Source organism: Toxorhynchites rutilus, chromosome 2 (assembly GCF_029784135.1).
Source record: "Toxorhynchites rutilus septentrionalis strain SRP chromosome 2, ASM2978413v1, whole genome shotgun sequence".
NCBI classification, from domain to species: Eukaryota; Metazoa; Arthropoda; class Insecta; order Diptera; family Culicidae; genus Toxorhynchites; species Toxorhynchites rutilus.
The window spans coordinates 249,673,421-249,691,678 of NC_073745.1; the positions used below are offsets into that span (position 1 = coordinate 249,673,421).

At 38.3% G+C, this 18,258-nt stretch overlaps 2 protein-coding genes across 2 annotated transcripts in view; one reads left to right on the plus strand and one right to left on the minus strand.

Moving 5' to 3' along the window:
• Window positions 1–18,258, minus strand: part of LOC129767841 (BTB/POZ domain-containing protein Tiwaz) — a 160,762-nt gene that overhangs the window by 109,294 nt on the left and 33,210 nt on the right. The window lies entirely within an intron of this gene.
• Window positions 1–18,258, plus strand: part of LOC129766799 (piggyBac transposable element-derived protein 3-like) — a 28,458-nt gene that overhangs the window by 10,058 nt on the left and 142 nt on the right. The window lies entirely within an intron of this gene.

Consider the following 18,258-nt stretch of genomic DNA (forward strand, 5'->3'; position numbering starts at 1 on the left):
TTAATGTAATGAATCGACAATAACAAAATGACAAAACATGAGATAAAAATCTATTTTGGGTGTAGAAATTGATGATATGAAATCCAATTTTTAGTTTATTGTTATGATTTTGGAAAAAAAATACTTCTATAAAAAAAAATCGAGGGGTTGTATCCGAGACACGACCGCTTAGAACGTAGGACTACGCAATCTTTTTTTTTAATTTGTTGGCTTATCATTTCGGATATTATTTGATAATACGTCGGAATTTCATAAATAACTCTTTAGTAAAAGGTTCCTGGGACCCTGAAATGGCTTGCGTGGTTTTGTAGAATCATTTTGAGAAGAAACGATTCTTTCTTGCCTTTGCGAGAACAATACACTAATTGGTCATATGTCGCATTTTGTTTCTTTACATCAATGCACGCATTGCACTGGGTATTTAACGATAATTAAGTAAATTAGTAATTTAACAAGCATCAAACATGCATCTAACAGATGCACACAGTTGCAGCGATGAAAATGAACCGTTCGCGAGAATGACCGTTTATTAAAAATCGTTTCTCCATTCTCGGTCAAAACCGTCAACAAAGCTAGCTTCCACTCTTCTCTTGTTTCTCCTGCTTTGCCATGGCTCGGATGGTTGGTATTAATTACAATGCCAGATGTACTTGAAGTGAGATATTCGCTAGCGTTCACAGCACATAAAACACAACACGAGCAGAATAAGCGACCTTTGTTGTTTTGAGCACAGAAAGATTCTGAGAATTTTCCTCAGAGAAGATGCAATACTTATACGCTAGCGACATCTCACTTAGTATGCAAGTTTCTTACCCTTCGTTGTTTCTATTCTAGCGGCTGCATAAGTTGCCCGTTATTGACAGCTCTGTTCGAGAAAGCACACAAATGGACAGAACAAATGTATGAGGAAATAGGAATGCTTCCAATTTTCATCAATTTAAAATTAAATATACAGACTATGGGATTCCAATGTATAGCATATCAAACAAATCTTAGAAAAATTCCGATTCGATTGATATGCAAATCGTTAAAATCCGTTCGCAGCAAAAATAGTTATTAACGTTAACATTATTTCATAAAAACGTGACCTGTTTTCTGATTTGGCACCCTTAATGTAAGACGTAGTCCTACGTCAAAAACTATGCAGGCATACGACATGCTGCTTCTGAAAAACGATAAAAAGGCTTCTACAGAAAATGTAAACGATCGAAATCTACGAAAACATTAAAAATTGGGCTCTTTAACTTTGTGGGTTTATTATCAAATATATTTGGGGAGTTCAACTAGAGTTCGAGAATTAAAAACTTACACACTTCTTGTTTACATTATAAATTCTTACCAGGATCCGAAAAACACAAAATTCCATCTCCCAAAAAATCAATTTTCTTCAAAAATCGGTCGAAACAACACTCGAAACAGCCGAAACGAGGAAATATTCCTAAATTTTGTCGCGTCATATTAGCTGTGAAGTACAGTGAAAGCTCTCTAAAACGACATCGCAAAGGACCGTCGTTATAGAGAATTGTCACTATATAGAACTGTCGCTATAGTGAATTCGAATGTCGTTATAAAGAGAGAAACGTCCAAGTTCACACGAAACAATTAATTTATATTATTAACATTGATTTCTAACAATCTTGAAACAACACATTGAACACCATATACAAAATTCAGCTCATTTGTTCCCTAACACATTTTTTTATTTTAAATAAACAGAAATTGAAAAACTGTCCTTTGGTAAATTTGTTTCAATTGATAAACCAGCATAAATAGTTTGGAAAGCATTTTCTAGTTGGTTTTGAGGAAATTTTTGACAATTTTTTTAATGATATCCATCTTATTTTGAACGTCAAAAATTTTCCTACATTTGACTTCATTTCGGACTGTAAAATTCGGACGAATTTGAAAGCATTCCATGTATCAGTGGCGCGGAAAATATATATTTTTTAAGTTCAATGCAAATATTTCATTTTCTCGAGGACGGGTTTTTTGTACAACAATGCTTCAAATGATTTGTTTCAATAAGCTCTCCATGTCGATCACAGGTTTCCTATGTATGTGTTATGAAAGCTGGGCTTAGTTTGTGTAGAACAACAACTGGCAACTGAACAGAAAGTGAAGAAACTGACGGCCTTCTTTTTTTGCCTTTCTCTAGCACTGTTTTCGCGAAATGAACTCTCGCGTAACTTTTGAAAAGGTCCTATGTAACATACACATCAACTCAAGAAAAACGAAGCTGAAGACCGAAACATTCTTGCGCGAATTGTTTCAAAAGGAATCGATCTTTATCACTACTTTTACTACTAGCAGTCAATAATAACTCTGAAAAACCAATCGTAACTGTTGTTATGTGATTTTAGTTTGAAATTGAAGCCTCCGAGCGAAAAATGTTACATTGGATGTTTTGAATGACCGCTTTGTACATTGGACCAGATGATGATTAATGTTCACAAAACATAACATAGACTTTCTTCGTTCATAGTCATATCATAAGTTCAATTCAGGTGATTATTATAGCACAGTGAATGGAGTACATTTGAACCGTGGTAACCATGCCATTTGCTCCTTTTACATAACTTAATTGATTTCATCCGTCCAAAAAAATAATTGAGGGGAAACGCATTTTTGAATCGTCCTAAAACAGGCCCAGTTTCGTTAGTTTCGCTTGATCGACGCAAAGTTGCGTTTTAACGTAGTTACACATTTTTTGAGTTACCATAAAATATTGATACGATTCAGTAATTCCAAATTGGTAAACGAGTTCAATTTTTGATAGGGTTTCAACATAACACCATAATGTTCTAAAAACCGATATTCTATATGAATTTTCGCTACCTTCTTAATTCCTGAAATTGCAACTAATGCTCTAACAATCCTGTGCTAATTATGTGGTTTATGTGGTTAATGCTAAACAAAAGCGAACTTAAAATCGAAAATTTACCTAAATCACTATTTTATTCAAAATTTTTTTCAATGTTCACAGCAATAAAAACTTTGTACGCTGCTGTTATATCAAATAATCTCAAAAAATACTTCCTTGTTTCGACGAAAACCATTCGCCGACTCATCTTGCGCTATATTTATGTTCGACGAAGTTCTCCTCTGCAAATACATGTCCCATTGAAGCAAAAAGCTGACTTACGATTTTTTGCGTTCTCGAAATACATCCATTTTTTGTCGGCATTTACAATCCAATGTAAAACAGACTTCCTTCGGTGCCGTTAAAAAGCATTCCACAAATGGTTTTGTGACGCTCCTTTTGCTTTTCGCTTTATTTGTGTAGCACTCATTTTCCGAGCTTCAAATTTTATAAAAATTAAAATAATTTTTGTAAAACAATAGATGTGCATACTGCTGCTGTCCACACGACTAAGGCTACGGCATCGTATAGAAATATCACATGAATTTAGTTTATTGTGCAAAATTTCAGCTCAAAAAATTGGTTATATTTCGAGCACGGTTTTGGACGTTATTACCCTTATCACAGACTGAACGGAAATCACGCTCAGAAATTCACTCAGTTGTGATTGTGCAGCGATTGGTGTACGATCGCTGGAATGTGTTTTCCTAACACAGGCATCATAATCGAAGAAGCCTAGGGAAAGTGACATTGCGGATACATACAAGCTGGAGGTAATTATGTACCCGCATGTATTCTTGCGGACCGGAAGCAATGGAATTTAATATATTTTTGAAAATTCATATCTTCATTTCGGTAATTCCGACACAGCATCACCATACGTCAAATTTTGTTATATTAAAAGTCTCATATATGTACAGTAGGGTGGCAGCGAAAATGGTCGTGTCAAGTTTCAAAAACCGACCATGTACATTTTGTTTATTGGCCCAAAAAAATGACCTCATAAATTTGTTATTAAGGCACATGTGGCGTTAGCCTGACGGGGCCGGGAGTCCAATATTTTGACAATTTTTGTCTTACAACTATGTTAGTAATATGTAACCGATTACTCGCGGTTGGCTCGAGGTTAGTATTACAAGTGTTCTCATAATTGGTATGTTGCAGTCTTCGATGCTCTGTACGTGTGCCCGACACGGGATACTTCCTATTGGGATGTAGCCGACCATTAATCAGCAACGCCCCCCTAGTTTGTACCCCATATCTAGCGTGGTGCGTCTTTCTCGACTCGAGGAATCCAGGATAGAATGGTCACTAGCCGGCGCAATCATCAGCCCGTGTAGAGTTGTCATGAGCGGTACAACCTTTGGCTCTGGTTGAATGATCAGTGGACTGCACAACCTTCGGCCCGTGCATCTGTAAATAGTGTGTGTATGTATTGCCGCGACTAAGTAAAAGTTTATCGATCGGATAGGAGGGATATGAAACGGGGACACAACGAAGGAAACATCATTAAACGTTGACATCGGCGTTTCTGAGGAACAGGTATAGATGAAGCAGAAGATCAGGATCACGGCTACCTAAGATATCCCGGAACGGGGATATCCGATTGTCTGCCTCAGTGCTCTAGAGAGCTGCTCTCAGTGCTCTAGAGAGCTGAGAGCGAGCAGTATGGAACCGGATACACGACCAGACAACATGCTCGATGTCGTGGTAGCCATCACAAAGATTGTTTGCTGCGAGCCCAATGCGATAGAGATGCGCGTTTAGGTTGTAGTGATTGGACATGAGCCGAGATATCACGCGAATGAAATCACGACCTACATTCAATCCCTTAAACCAAGCACTCGTCGAAACCTTAGGGATAATCGTTTGTAACCAACGACCGAACTCATCTTCACTCCACATGCGCTGCCAACTAACGAGTGTGTCCTGACGAGGAATGTGAAAAAATTCATTATAGGCAATTTGTCTTTCAAAAAGTGTACCTTCTGAAGCGCCCACCTTAGCTAGCGAGTCCGCTTTCTCATTCCCCGGAATCGAGCAATGAGAGGGAACCCATGCTAAGGTAATCTTGAATAATTTTTCGACCAAAACACTCAATAGATGTCTTATTCTTGTTAGGAAATAAGATGAGCGTTTATCAACTTTCATAGAGCGGATTGCCTCTATTGAGCTGAGACTGTCTGAAAAAATAAAATAATGGTCGATGGGCAGTGTTTCAATGATCCCTAGAGCATAGTATATCGCACCCATTTCTGCGACATACACGGAACAAGGATCTTTGAGTTTGAAAGAGGCACTGGAATTTTCATTGAAGATGCCGAAGCCAGTGGACCCGTTTATGTATGAACCGTCAGTAAAGAACATTTTATCAGATCCAGCTTTCCCATATTTTTCCGAAAATATCGACGGAATAACATTGGAGCGTAGGTGATCTGGTATTCCATGGATTTTTTGTCGCATGGACAGATCAAAAATGACAGAGGAATTGCAAAAGTATGGGAAGCAAACTTGGTTGGAGATGCCTGGTGAAGGGTGCACGTCGTGGGTAAGGTACTCATGGTATAAAGACATAAAACTTGACTGAGGAGTCAGTTGTAGTAGATTTTCGAAGTTATCAATCACCAATGGATTCATGATCTTGCAACGGATGAGAAATCTGTAGGATAATTCTGTGAACTGAAGAGTAAGCGGGGGTACTCCTGCCAAAACTTCGAGACTCATCGTATGTGTCGAATGCAAACACCCCATGGCTATACGCAAGCAACGATATTGTATCCTCTTAAGCTTGAGAATATGAATCCTGGCAGCTGATCGGAAGCAAAAACTGCCATATTCTAACACTGACAATATCGTTGTTTTGTACAACTGAATGAGGTCTCCTGGATGGGCACCCCACCATGTTCCGGTTATTGTTTGGAGAAAATTGATTCTTTGCTGGCATTTCTGTTTCAAATACGCAATGTGTCTCCCCCAGGTACATTTAGAATCAAAATATACACCCAGGTATTTGAAAAACATAGAGTGTTGGATCGTTTTGCCGGATAGGTAAAGCTGGAATTGGGCGGGTTCGTGCTTCCTAGAAAAAACGACCATTTCAGTTTTCTCCGTAGAGAATTCGATACCCAGCTTGAGGGCCCACGTGAACAGATTGTTCATGGTATCTTGCAACGACTTTTGCAGAGCGACGGGATTAGTACCCGTGATGGAAATAACTCCATCGTCTGCAAGTTGTCTCAGCGTGCAGTCTCTAGTTAGACAATCATCCATATCATTGACGTAAAAACTGTACAAGAGGGGGCTTAGGCAGGAGCCTTGCGGTAGGCCCATAAAACTGTAACGAGAAGATTTTGAGTTGCCATGAGAGAAATTCATGTGCTTTTCTGACAGTAAATTGTACAGGAAATTATTCAGAATTGGTGAAAGTCCACGATTATGAAGCTTCTCTGAGAGAATTTCCATGGAAACTGAATCAAATGCCCCTTTGATATCGAGGAAAACGGAAGCCATTTGTTCTTTGCGAGCAAATGCGATTTGGATTTCAGAAGATAGCAGCGCGAGACAATCATTCGTCCCTTTACCACGGCGGAAGCCAAACTGCGTATTTGACAGCAAATTGTTCGTTTCGACCCACTTGTCCAAACGAAGTAGAATCATTTTCTCTAACAATTTGCGAATACAGGATAACATTGCAATCGGCCTATACGAGTTGTGATCGCAAGCCGGCTTGTTGGGTTTCCGTATGGCTATCACTCTCACTTGTCTCCAGTCATGCGGGACAATATTCAGCTCCAGAAACTTGTTGAACAAGTTCAGCAAACGCTGTTTTGCCAAGTCGGGAAGATTCTTCAACAAGTTGAATTTAATCTTGTCCGACCCCGGAGCTGAATTGTTACATGAGAGGAGGACAATTGAGAATTCTACCATCGAAAAATTCTCATAATCGCATTGGAGCGGAATATCGCGTACGACGCTTTGTGCAGGAACGGAATCGGGACAAACCTTCCTTGCAAATTTGAAAATCCAACGGTCAGAGTATTCCTCACTTTCATTGGTATGGTTCCAGCCACGCATTCTCCTAGCCGTATTCCAAAGAGTACTCATAGCGGTCTCCCTTGACAAACCATTGACGAATATCCGCCAATATCCACGCTTTTTTGCTTTAATCAGACCTTTTAGTTTGGCTTCTAGAGCTTGGTACTTTCGATACCATTCCACTAATCCAGTTTTCCTGAATTTTTTGAAAGCGGATGATTTTTCAAGGTAGACCTTTGAACACTCCCTGTCCCACCAAAGTGATGGAGGACGACGTCGGAAAGTGGTAGCCGGTACACGTTTCTTTTGAGCTTGAAGTGCGCTATCGTAAAACTTGATATAAAATTATACTCTTCAAGGGGAGGAAGTTCATGCATCGAAATGATTGCTTCAGATATTAATTCTGCAAATTTTCTCCAGTCAATATTCTTGGTGAGGTCATACGCAATATCGACTGACTCACTAGATTTTGATTCATTGGCGATCGATAAAATTATTGGTAGGTGATCGCTACCGTGGGGATCTTGGATTACCTTCCATGTGCAATCCAGGGATAATGAAGAAGAGCAGAGAGATATGTCTAGCATGCTTGCCCGTGCAGGAGGGTTGGCTATCCTAGTTGCTTCCCCAGTATTTAAAACTGTCATGTTGAAATTGTCGCACAGATCATAAATCAACGTGGCACGGTTGTCATCGTAGAGTGACCCCCATGCTGTTCCATGGGAGTTGAAGTCACCTAAGATTAACCGCGGCTCCGGCAATGCCTCGATAATATCAAAGAACTGATGGCGGCCTACCGTAGTCCTGGGAGGAATATATATCGAAGCAATGCAGAGTTCTTTGCCATTGATTTGTGTCTGGCAAGCGACAACTTCAATGCCTGTAATCGATGGGATAGTGACTCTATAGAAGGAGTGACGTTTTTTGATCCCCAATAGTACGCCACCAAACGAGTCGTTACGATCTAGGCGAATAATGTTGAAATCGTGAAAATTCAGCTCGTCGGCTGAACAAAGCCATGTTTCACAGAGAGAAAATACATCACAGTTAGAACTGTGAACTAAAAATTTAAATTGGTCTAGTTTAGGGGTGATGCTTCTGCAATTCCACTGTATGACAGTGGTCAAATCCTTGACCTCTTGCGCTGAATTGGGCATCGAGGGAAATGAACGCTGCTAAAAAGCCACATTTTTCTTTCAAAAATGTTCTCACAACCGGAAGCAAACATAATACTATGCTTTTAAGAGGATCATTTATATTTAAAGCATTTAAAATGTTATCCACAAGGTCTGAAAGCGCAAGCAGGCCAGGTAGTGGCTGTTGCTTCGACCGCGAAAATGGAACAGACGTGTTCGTTGTTGTTCCGGGAAGTGCTGAGGACCCCTGGTTGGTAGCATGACCACGTAAACCGGGAGGTACTTGCTTCGGCCTATTCTCAGCACGTTCAGTTCGAGGCTTCATTCCAACTTGGGAAGTTTCGGTATTCTTTCTGGGGAGTGATGGAAAAGAAGTAATTTTTCTTTTCCTGATGGCACCCTGCGATATACCGGAACATCCGGTATTGGGAGCGTCAGCAACAGGCTCGTCGTTCTGCAGAATGGAGTAGGGATTGTCCTGTGTCGTTGGCACGGAACTCTTAAGCATTTCTGCAAAAGTCCGCTTGGAACGTTCCTTTAAGGAACGCTTGAGTTTTTCCCCTCGTTGTTTGTACACCGAGCATTGAATAAGATCATGAGGAGTCCCGCCGCAATGAAGACACTTGTGCTCTTTCGCGCAAGGATTCTCATCATGGCTCTCTCCACAATCTGCGCAACGTTTTTTATTGCAACAATAGGCGGCCGTGTGACCGAGTTGCATACATTTGTTGCATTTCATTACCCGGGGTACAAACAATCGAACAGGTAAACGAAGTGCCCCTATTGCAACGTAATTTGGAAGGGCGGAAGCCTCAAAAGTCACACGAAAAGAGTTTGTCCGATTGAGAATTGTTTTGTCATTTTTATGTGACACAGATTTCAGTCGATCGCATGCAAGAATCTTCACAGTTTTTAGTGTGGAGTTCTTGAAGCGACCGACACCATCAATTATCTCTTTTCGGGTTCATAGATATATAGATTTATTTAATATCTTTAGTTAAGAATTCGGCTCCTATAAACTTATGTAACTGAGCCTGTAAAAATAAACTAATTAATAAAGAATAAAAAAACTCAAACGAAAAAACACCTCTCTGATTGTTGGATATGTTTTGTAAAAAAATCAGCTTTTAATAATAAAAAAAAAACTATAGCACCCTCTTTCTTTAACCGAGTAAACTATAAAAAAGAAACACGATCAATAATTACGAAAACAAAATACAATTTTTCTCAAGTGTAATATTTTTAGAAACAAAAACTTGCTCATAGGCTTTAATTTGTATAAATATAGGAAAAAATATAGGAAAGGAAAAATAATGATTTTTCGGTTAATCGAATAACTTTGAAAGATCATAACGAAAAACGAAAAAACGCCTCTCTGATTGGTGGACATGTTATGTAAAATAACCTCAGCCTTCAAGAAAAGATATAAAGAAAATATAGCGTTATTGGTCAGGCACATACTCCACATTACCAAAACTACTAAAACTACTAAACCCAGCATACTCCGTGAGTCACCATTGCATCCCGTAAAAATTACGGTTTGGTGCGGTTTATGGTCCGGCGGCGTCATTGGGCCGTACTTCTTCCGTGATGATCAAGACCGGCACGTTACTGTGAATGGGAATCTCCTACCGCTCAATGACAACTGAATATTTTTGGCCCGAATTAGATTATATGGACTTGGACAATACAGGTCGGACCCGATTATATACAATTTTGGACTCGATTATACACAGTTTTAAAAAAATATTTTTTTTATGTTTCAAATATGACTTATTTCAAGAAGAAATGTAACCTTTCAACGTTAAGGTGTAATTTATAAACAATATTGCAGCTAATTAAGATAGATAGAAGTTGGGTGTCAGAGAACAAACTGTAGAGCGGTTAGAGAGCTTCAATTTGATTGATAGAAACAATCCAGTTTAATAAAAAAATGAGGATGACATTAATAATAATACATTAACAATTACTAACTTTTAAGTTTTTCACTTCCAAAATGTTATTAAAATTCATTAATTTAGATGTTCCACTACTATATCCTGTATCAAATTTTCTCATCTTTCAAATGAAAGCAACAGAATCGTCTTCAGTAGCGTACTTTGTAATGTAGAGCCAGTTCGAGGCAACAGAATCCGAAACAAAAAAAAAGTTCTATAACTCTATCATTGTTGAAATTCGAACATATGCGTAGAAGGATTTTTTCCATCAAATATGATCGTCTATCACCCTCTGAGAGAATCTGGATATTTTTTTTTTTCATGTGAGAATGGTATTTTCTGACTTTAATGGGATGAATCAAAAATCACATTCCACTTTTATATTAAAAAAAGACTTAGACTATTACCTGTGGGGCTACGTCAAGTATATGGTCTATGCCAACAAGCCAGCGACGATTGATGAACTTTGTACGAATATCGAACGTGAAATCGCAGTAGTATCTATCGATTTATGCTTGAAAACCGTCGAAAATTGGGTTCAGCGTCTGGACTTCTGCAAGTGTGCCCGTGGTGGCCATGCAAAAGAAATCGAGTTCCATGCATAATAGCATCAAATGTACTTTCACATGAATGAAAAATTTAATTGCTATCCAAAACGGTTTTTTGTTTTATTTAAAAAAAACTTTTGTAGCACTCTTATTGAAAAACCCGATATTATACAAATAATATATTTTCTGTTATTTTTCGGTTCATTTAGTGTAATAAATCGGGATGTCATAACATGTATTAAAAATTACCCTTGAGTGTGGTATCCACGATTTTACAGATGAATAGTTTAATGATTTATATATTGATAAAACATAGTGTTCATGCTGAAATATCTCTTTTCGCTTTTTTTCTAAATTTGTATTTCTTTATTGCGTTATCCGCGATTTTTGCAAAGTGATCTTACCAGACTATTTCGCGGATAATCAGGGATCTACTGTATCATCATTTTTCACATTGCTTATAGCAAAGCGCTCCGAATATTCGATTTTTTGACGGTTCACAGCTCTGGCGCCCGACACGGGTGTACGGACCCGCAGAAGCAGGAAACATTTGCGCAAAAAGAGGCAACACATAGTCCTAGGAGCTACTAATCAGCACTGTCCAGAAATATGCCTACACTTACTCTGTGTTTCAATAATTCGATTTGAGCTCACCTATATGGCGATGCGAACAAGTGTTTATCCGAAAACTAATATCTTTATCCTCACCCCTCGGAGGTACGCTAGGCATGAATACCAATTATGTGTCTATTCCAGCAGCATTCGTCACAGTGGTGGGAGCATTTTGGGAATGCAACGCAAGATGCACTCTTCTGTTCAGATCCAACAGAGCGTGTGAATCGCTAAACACTGGCTTCGTCCGGTATCGGTGTTCATTGTAAATTTGATCCAAATTTTACGAGCAATTAATTAATTGAATTACCTGGTATTGAATACCTACAATACAATCGAACGAATGCATGCCGCAGCTTCAATTGGCAGGAAAAAGGGGAGGGTTAATCGGCAAGCCAACGGGTAACCGTTTTGCAGTCGAGCGAGATAAAGGGAAGGGAAGGTATACCGTCTCCCGATTACTGTTCGTCTGTGGTTTGCCCACTGGAGTGAAGATGAAACGTGTGAAATGCAAATGATTTATGGCGAGAGCAAGCCGGGAGGATGGGTAGCCAGGATCAATCGAGCCTTTCCGTGCCCGAATAGCGAGTGCGTGAAATCAACCTCCTTTTAATCGTATCCAACGATGCGTGAATTTCCATTTGTGTTCCGTTCGAAAGGAACCGCTCCAAAGTATCAAAATTTCATGCGATTTATGGTTTTGATTCGTTCATTTGAGTAGAAATAATTATTTGTTGGAAAATTTTATTTATAAATGAACGATTATCGACGCCGTTCGAAACAGGCTCTGACCTGGACCTGGCATGTGTGTAGTTTATGCAATGCACTCGGAACCGCGGTGACGTGTATGCTATCGTAGAGGAGTGTAGTTTTGAGCCGGAACCTGGAGCACCGGTATCGGTCGGTTGTTTTATTGGCCCGTAAATTGAAATCGCATTTCGAGGGAAATTTTGCAGCCTTTTGTTAATTGAAAATCACAGGAAAGCCTCGAGCCAATATTTGGGAGGCGAGTGAAATTAGATGTGATGCCAACTCATATCTGAACTATTTTCGCGGGTGTGGCGTAAACTTATTTTTATGGGTGGGTACGTCACGTTCGATTTTGCGTTTCAATCAAATTTTGCATCCGTTATCAAATAGTGCATGCAAATGCGGTGAATTATTCCGTTCGCTGCATGGCGTTTTACGAACAGCATGCGGGCCTAAACGATACATGGAGCAAGGTTGTATCACTGTGTTTGATCGCTACACATTATGACATGAGAAACAATTCAAACAGCATCTTCCATTACTAATTGGTCAAATTAACTTCCCATGCATGTTGATTCACAGCATTGTAAAAAAATGTGATGATCAATTTCGAACCCGAAGTGTCACATAAAACTACCGGCGCCAGAGCTTGCATAAATATTTACCCAGCCAAAAGGGTAATTAAGCACGATCATGCTCATATGCGTGCGTGACTGCTTTCCACACGGAGATTTCCATTTAAATGCAAGCATGCTCATAAATTCATGACAAATAAATATAATATTCATTTGGCACGTTCATTGATTCCCACAACCACAGTTAATGGTGGTGGTGGTGGTTGTTGAGGGAAAAGGTGAAACGCAACAGCGAAAGATTACATGTTTTACACCTCCCCTCGAGGAAAAACTACTAAACCCAGCCTTGTGTGACTCTATTCACAAGGGTATATACCTAGGAATAAATGGAAACCGACTGCACATTACGCTCGGCACGAGCCGTCTCCGGATCTCAAGTTTGTCTCAGCTCTACTTATGTGCACTCCCGGCATCTGGCGAGGAAACGGAATAAAGGGGTGGCCCGAGCATGGGTTAAATGCAATTTGTAGTTGCCTCCCTTGGTACAAGACCTATTAGCAACAGCGACGAGTGCCCAAGGGTGAGCTTTCGAATGGTAGTCGTTAATTGTACTGAGATATCAATTGTTTGCAGATGACGAGTAATTTACAATATGCCTAATTAATGGAATATGAAATGAATATGCATTTTTTTAGCGCCATAAATACACTCGCACAGCGTTCTTACGAAAAGAGAATTGAAAACAAAACGAGAAGATTCTGGAAAATGAAGTAAAACCTCTCAGTAAGATTATACACCAATGCATAATAAATCTAACTAACGTGAGATGAATAATAACAATCTAACAAACATTTCAGAGTGTGTTCCACAACTTGACAGCCATATTGTAGGAATAGAGTACTCGACAACAAGGTTTTCAAAACTACAGATTAATCTGTATGTCTACATGACTTTCAGACTTTTGTCAAAAATTTGTAGTTACACACTACAAATTGTTTGGACTTCATACAGACTTTACAGATTGTTTCTATAAAATAACGTTATCATATTATTTGTTGATTTATGTTGACAATATCATTAATATTTTTTTTCTAGTGTTATGTCTGTATTCACTCACATTTTATTCGTCTGTTTTATCATCTATCTATTTTATTCATTTATCACAGCATTTACACTTAAACAAGAAAAAATATTAATCCAAGAAACCGTCCTTTTAGCAATTTTGTGTTCGTACCAAGAATATACCACATGAAGGCTACGTAAATCCCTCGTACAGTATAACTTTGGTAGTTGTGTATACTTTCATTACACCTCAATGAATCAGAATATTCTTACTAAAGTCCATATGATCATTAGCGCTATATGATGACCATCAACATCGCTACGTCATTTTAGTAAGAAATAAACTCAAAATCAGACAATGAAGTTGTAGTTTATAATAGAAGAATTTTATTCTAAAATAGAAATCTCATCAATGGCGTTCATTTGATTTGATAATAATAAAAAAAAACTTTTTTTTTTCAAACAAATATTTATAATAAAACAGGTTGGAATCGATTGTCCGGAGAATCGATTATCCGGGATTTGATTATCCGGAATTTTAGACTCGATTATCCGGAGTATTTTATTTTTGATTTTCGGAAATTTTGAATAATTTGTATAATAATTCCATATTGAGTAGCTAATATGGGTATCAAATGAAAGGGCATAACTAGTAGAATGCAGGTAATTATGAAAAATGCAAATCCAAAATGGCGGCCACTACGAAATGACGGTTTACATATTTTCTCAGAACACCATCAATATAGGTATCAAATGAAAGGGCTTGACTAGTAGAACACAGTTATTTATCAAAAATGCAAATCCAAAATGGTCGCCATCACAAAATGGCGCCATTATTTTTTTCAAAGCTCCATCAATATGGGTATCGAATGAAAGTACTCGACTGGTAGAACAAAGTAAATCATGAAAAATCCAGATCCAAGATGACCGCAGTTCCCAAATTAACAATTACTTTTTAATGGTTCCATTCAGCTTGCCCTGTTTGTATGTACGAGGTATGGCTATTAAAAAACGAGAGGTTACGAAAAAGGGTTATATTTCAAAAATTACGGTACAACTATATGTTCCTTTTCAATATACTCCCCTTGGCTCCTCACACACCTTTCCATACGTTTTTTCCATTGTTCGAAGCAGTGCTGAAACTCTTCTTTTGTGATGGCGTTCAAAAGACGCGTCGCTTTTTCCTTCGCCTCTTCTACGGACTGAAATCGGGTACCTTTCAACACGTATTTGATCTTGGGGAACAGAAAAAAGTCGCATGGGGCTAGATCTGGCGAGTACAGGGCATGTTCGAGCACTGGAATGCCTTTATCGGCTAAAAATTGCTCCTATGCTTCTTTTCATATACCGCACAAAAAAAAACCGCATAAGAACAGGAAACCGCACAAAAACAGGTTTATAGCAGACACTTCAAGCTACCGAACGCACTATTCGTTTTCCCCCCACCCCTCTAGGGCGCCTTCCAGGCTTGCAGTCTCGTTAATTAATAGGCATACCTCGTATTGGAATAATTGTTTCATTTGTTTTTTTGTTGTCGTAGGACTACGTTCTTCAGTACGAGTACCAAATTAGAGGACTGACTACGATTATTAACGTTAATAATTATTTTCGCTACGAACGAACTTTGATGAATAAAATGGTTTTAGTCTCCCCTGGCTGTCAATAAGTTGCAATTCATGCAACTACAGGTCGGACTCGAGTATCCGGAGTATTTATTTTCGGATAATCGAGTCAAAACAATTTTTTTTCTTTATTTGTTTTTTTTTGTTTTTTTTTCGGTTTTTTAAAATAAAAGAGGAATTTGATTTTTTATTCATTCCCTTAAAGTCAAAAAACACCTTTCTCACATGAAAAAAAAATAATTTATCCAGATTCTCTCAGGAGGTGATAGACGATCATATTTGATGAAAAAAATCCTCCTACGCATATGTTCGAATTTCAACAATGACAGAGTTATAGATCTTCTTTGTTGCTTCAAACTGGCTCTACATTAAAAAGTACGCTACGGAATTAGTGAATTAGTGAATTAGTGAATTTTAATAACATTTTGGAAGTGAAACACTTAAAAGTTAATAATTTTTAATGTGTTATTATTAATTTTTTCCTAAAAATTTATTTTAAACTAGATTGTTTCTATCAATTAAAATGAAGTTCTTTAACCGCTCCACAATATGTTCTTTGACGCACAACTTCTATCTTTTTTAATTTAGTTGCAATATCGATATAAATAATTACTGGTGAAAATTCAAGCAAAATCTTCAAAAATCACGATTTTTACCCCACTGTACATGAAATAGCCACTTAAACTTCACCTTAACGTTGAAAGGTTACATTTCTTCATGAAACTGAATATAATCGAGTCCAAAATTGTATATAATCGAATCACATATAATCGAGTCTGTATATAATCGAATCCGACCTGTACTGTATTTTATCAGTCAAAACATTTCATTTGATACAAATAGTGATTGCAAAAAATACATAGTCGACCATTTTGTGGCAGCGACCTTTTTGTGGCGGCGACCTTTTCGAATTTATGTTGTTCATAGTGTAGTGTATTCTCCAAATCAAGCCATTCAGCCGTTTTTTTGCGGCGGCCAAATTGAATTTTTCAGGATCATGGAATACGCAGTTTTATAATGACAGTAGAATTAAATGTATGTTTCAAATTTCAGATCAATCATTCAACAGGAACGGGGTCAATTTTCTATTAATGTGGGACAACCCAATAAACATTCAAACATACATAGAAACAGGTCAAGCTGAATGAAACCATTCAAAAAGTAATTAGTTGTTTGGAGACTGCGGCCATCTTAAAATAAAATTTTGGGCATTTTTCATAAATAACTGTGTTATACTAGTCAAGCCCTTTCGTTTGATACCCATATTGATGGGATTCTGAGAAAATATGTAATCCGCCATTTTGTAGTGGCCGCCATCTTGGATTTGCATTTTTCATAAATAACTGCACTCTACTAATCAAGCCCTTTGTTTTGATATCCATATTAGCTATTCAATATAGAATTATTATACAAAATTATTCAAAATTTCCGAAAATCAAAAATAAATACTCCGGATAATCGAGTCTAAAATTCCGGGTAACCGAATCCCGGATAATCGAGTCTCCGGATAATCGAGTCCGACCTGTATTAGGTACAATATCACATTTAAGCTGCAGATACTTTTCTACTTACTAGCATTTGTGCAGACCGAAATGTGTATCCCTAAGACGGACATCAAAACCGAGGAACCTCTTGTTTTGCATGCTTATTTCGATAATGATCAAAACTTCTTTTTCATTATTATGAACACTTCACTTCGTTCTTTTCCATGCAAATTCAATTACTTTCATTGCAATATTAAAAAGTCTCACGAATGCGAATGTGCGAATGAAAATAAAAAAATACACTCGAAGTATAGAATGCATTTTCAAATATCTTATAGCTAGTATTGGTTCAGAACTGTATATCAACCTGAAAAAATAGTATAATCTTAGCAGAACCAGCTAAAAACCCATGTCAAGAAAATTTCATCTATGCGTTTCCAAAATACGTGAGAGACATCTCCACGCAAGTATTTTGATGTGTTCCCCACTATGAATTAGAAGTAAGCACATTCGCATTTTCACCCGATAAATGCGCCCATAAAACCACACGCTCAATTAAAAACTAATTAAGACATCTGCCAGACCCAATTACAAAGTTGTAATAATCTAGTGGATGCAAATTTTATGAGCTTATTTGGCATCACCACCGTTTTAACCGTTCACATGGTTCGCACCTTAATTACTACTGATACGAAAGTTTTCCCCCCATCGAACACAGCCACCGAGTGGAAGAAAAGTTCTCCCCATTGAGCATTTCTTTTGCGCTACCGGTTATAAACTACAGCAACAAAAGCGTCCCGATTGTGGCCTGAGATTGCAAAACAATTTACCTAACTCTTGACTTACACACTACTGTCTGTGTTGTTGTGGGGCTGGCGGGAGCTACCGGAGCAGGAAACATAAAGCGTCGCCATCCCGAAGATCTCTGTCTCTGGAAAGGGTGCTGCTGGATGGCTCCTGGATGCCGCCTGCTGTGCCGGTAAAGCGACCAAGAGGTGCGCTCCGGTGTCGGTTTAATGGCTGTAATTAATGCTTTATGGCTTGTTTGGATTCGCATCTTCCTGCTGCTATGACTGCCCAGTTCATATCCCGAAGCGGCCGGTGGTAATGATGTTAGCTAGGAATGAATGATTTTCTTGCACTAGTTTTTTTTCTTCACTCCCAACTAGCGTTTTTACCTAGGAGGCAGTTTTTATCGCTTGTTTACTCTATATACCGAAGTCATCATTTGTCCGTAAACATTGCGAAAATATACGTTCTCATATTTGATATGTGCTGCCGTGTGGCGTCACGCTCTATGGGTGGTTCCAGCTCAGAACTTTTGATGGCATATGAAAGTATATAAACAAATTATACTCAGATATCTTCAGATGATGATTGGAAATTCAGAAACCCGACCTGTTGGCATGCTTGCATTCTAGGCAGCAGCAGCTACACCGTAATTGAAGTTAACTCAATGAACCTCTCCTAAATAATTGCTGCTGAATCACAACCAAGGTGAATGATAACCGGATGGATCGAGAGCGTAAAACAAACGCTAAGTAACAACCTCGGAATGCCCTGCGGTCGCTGCGGCTTACCAGTACACTTTCATGAAAATTAATATGCTTCGGGAAGTTTTTCAAAATTTATATTTC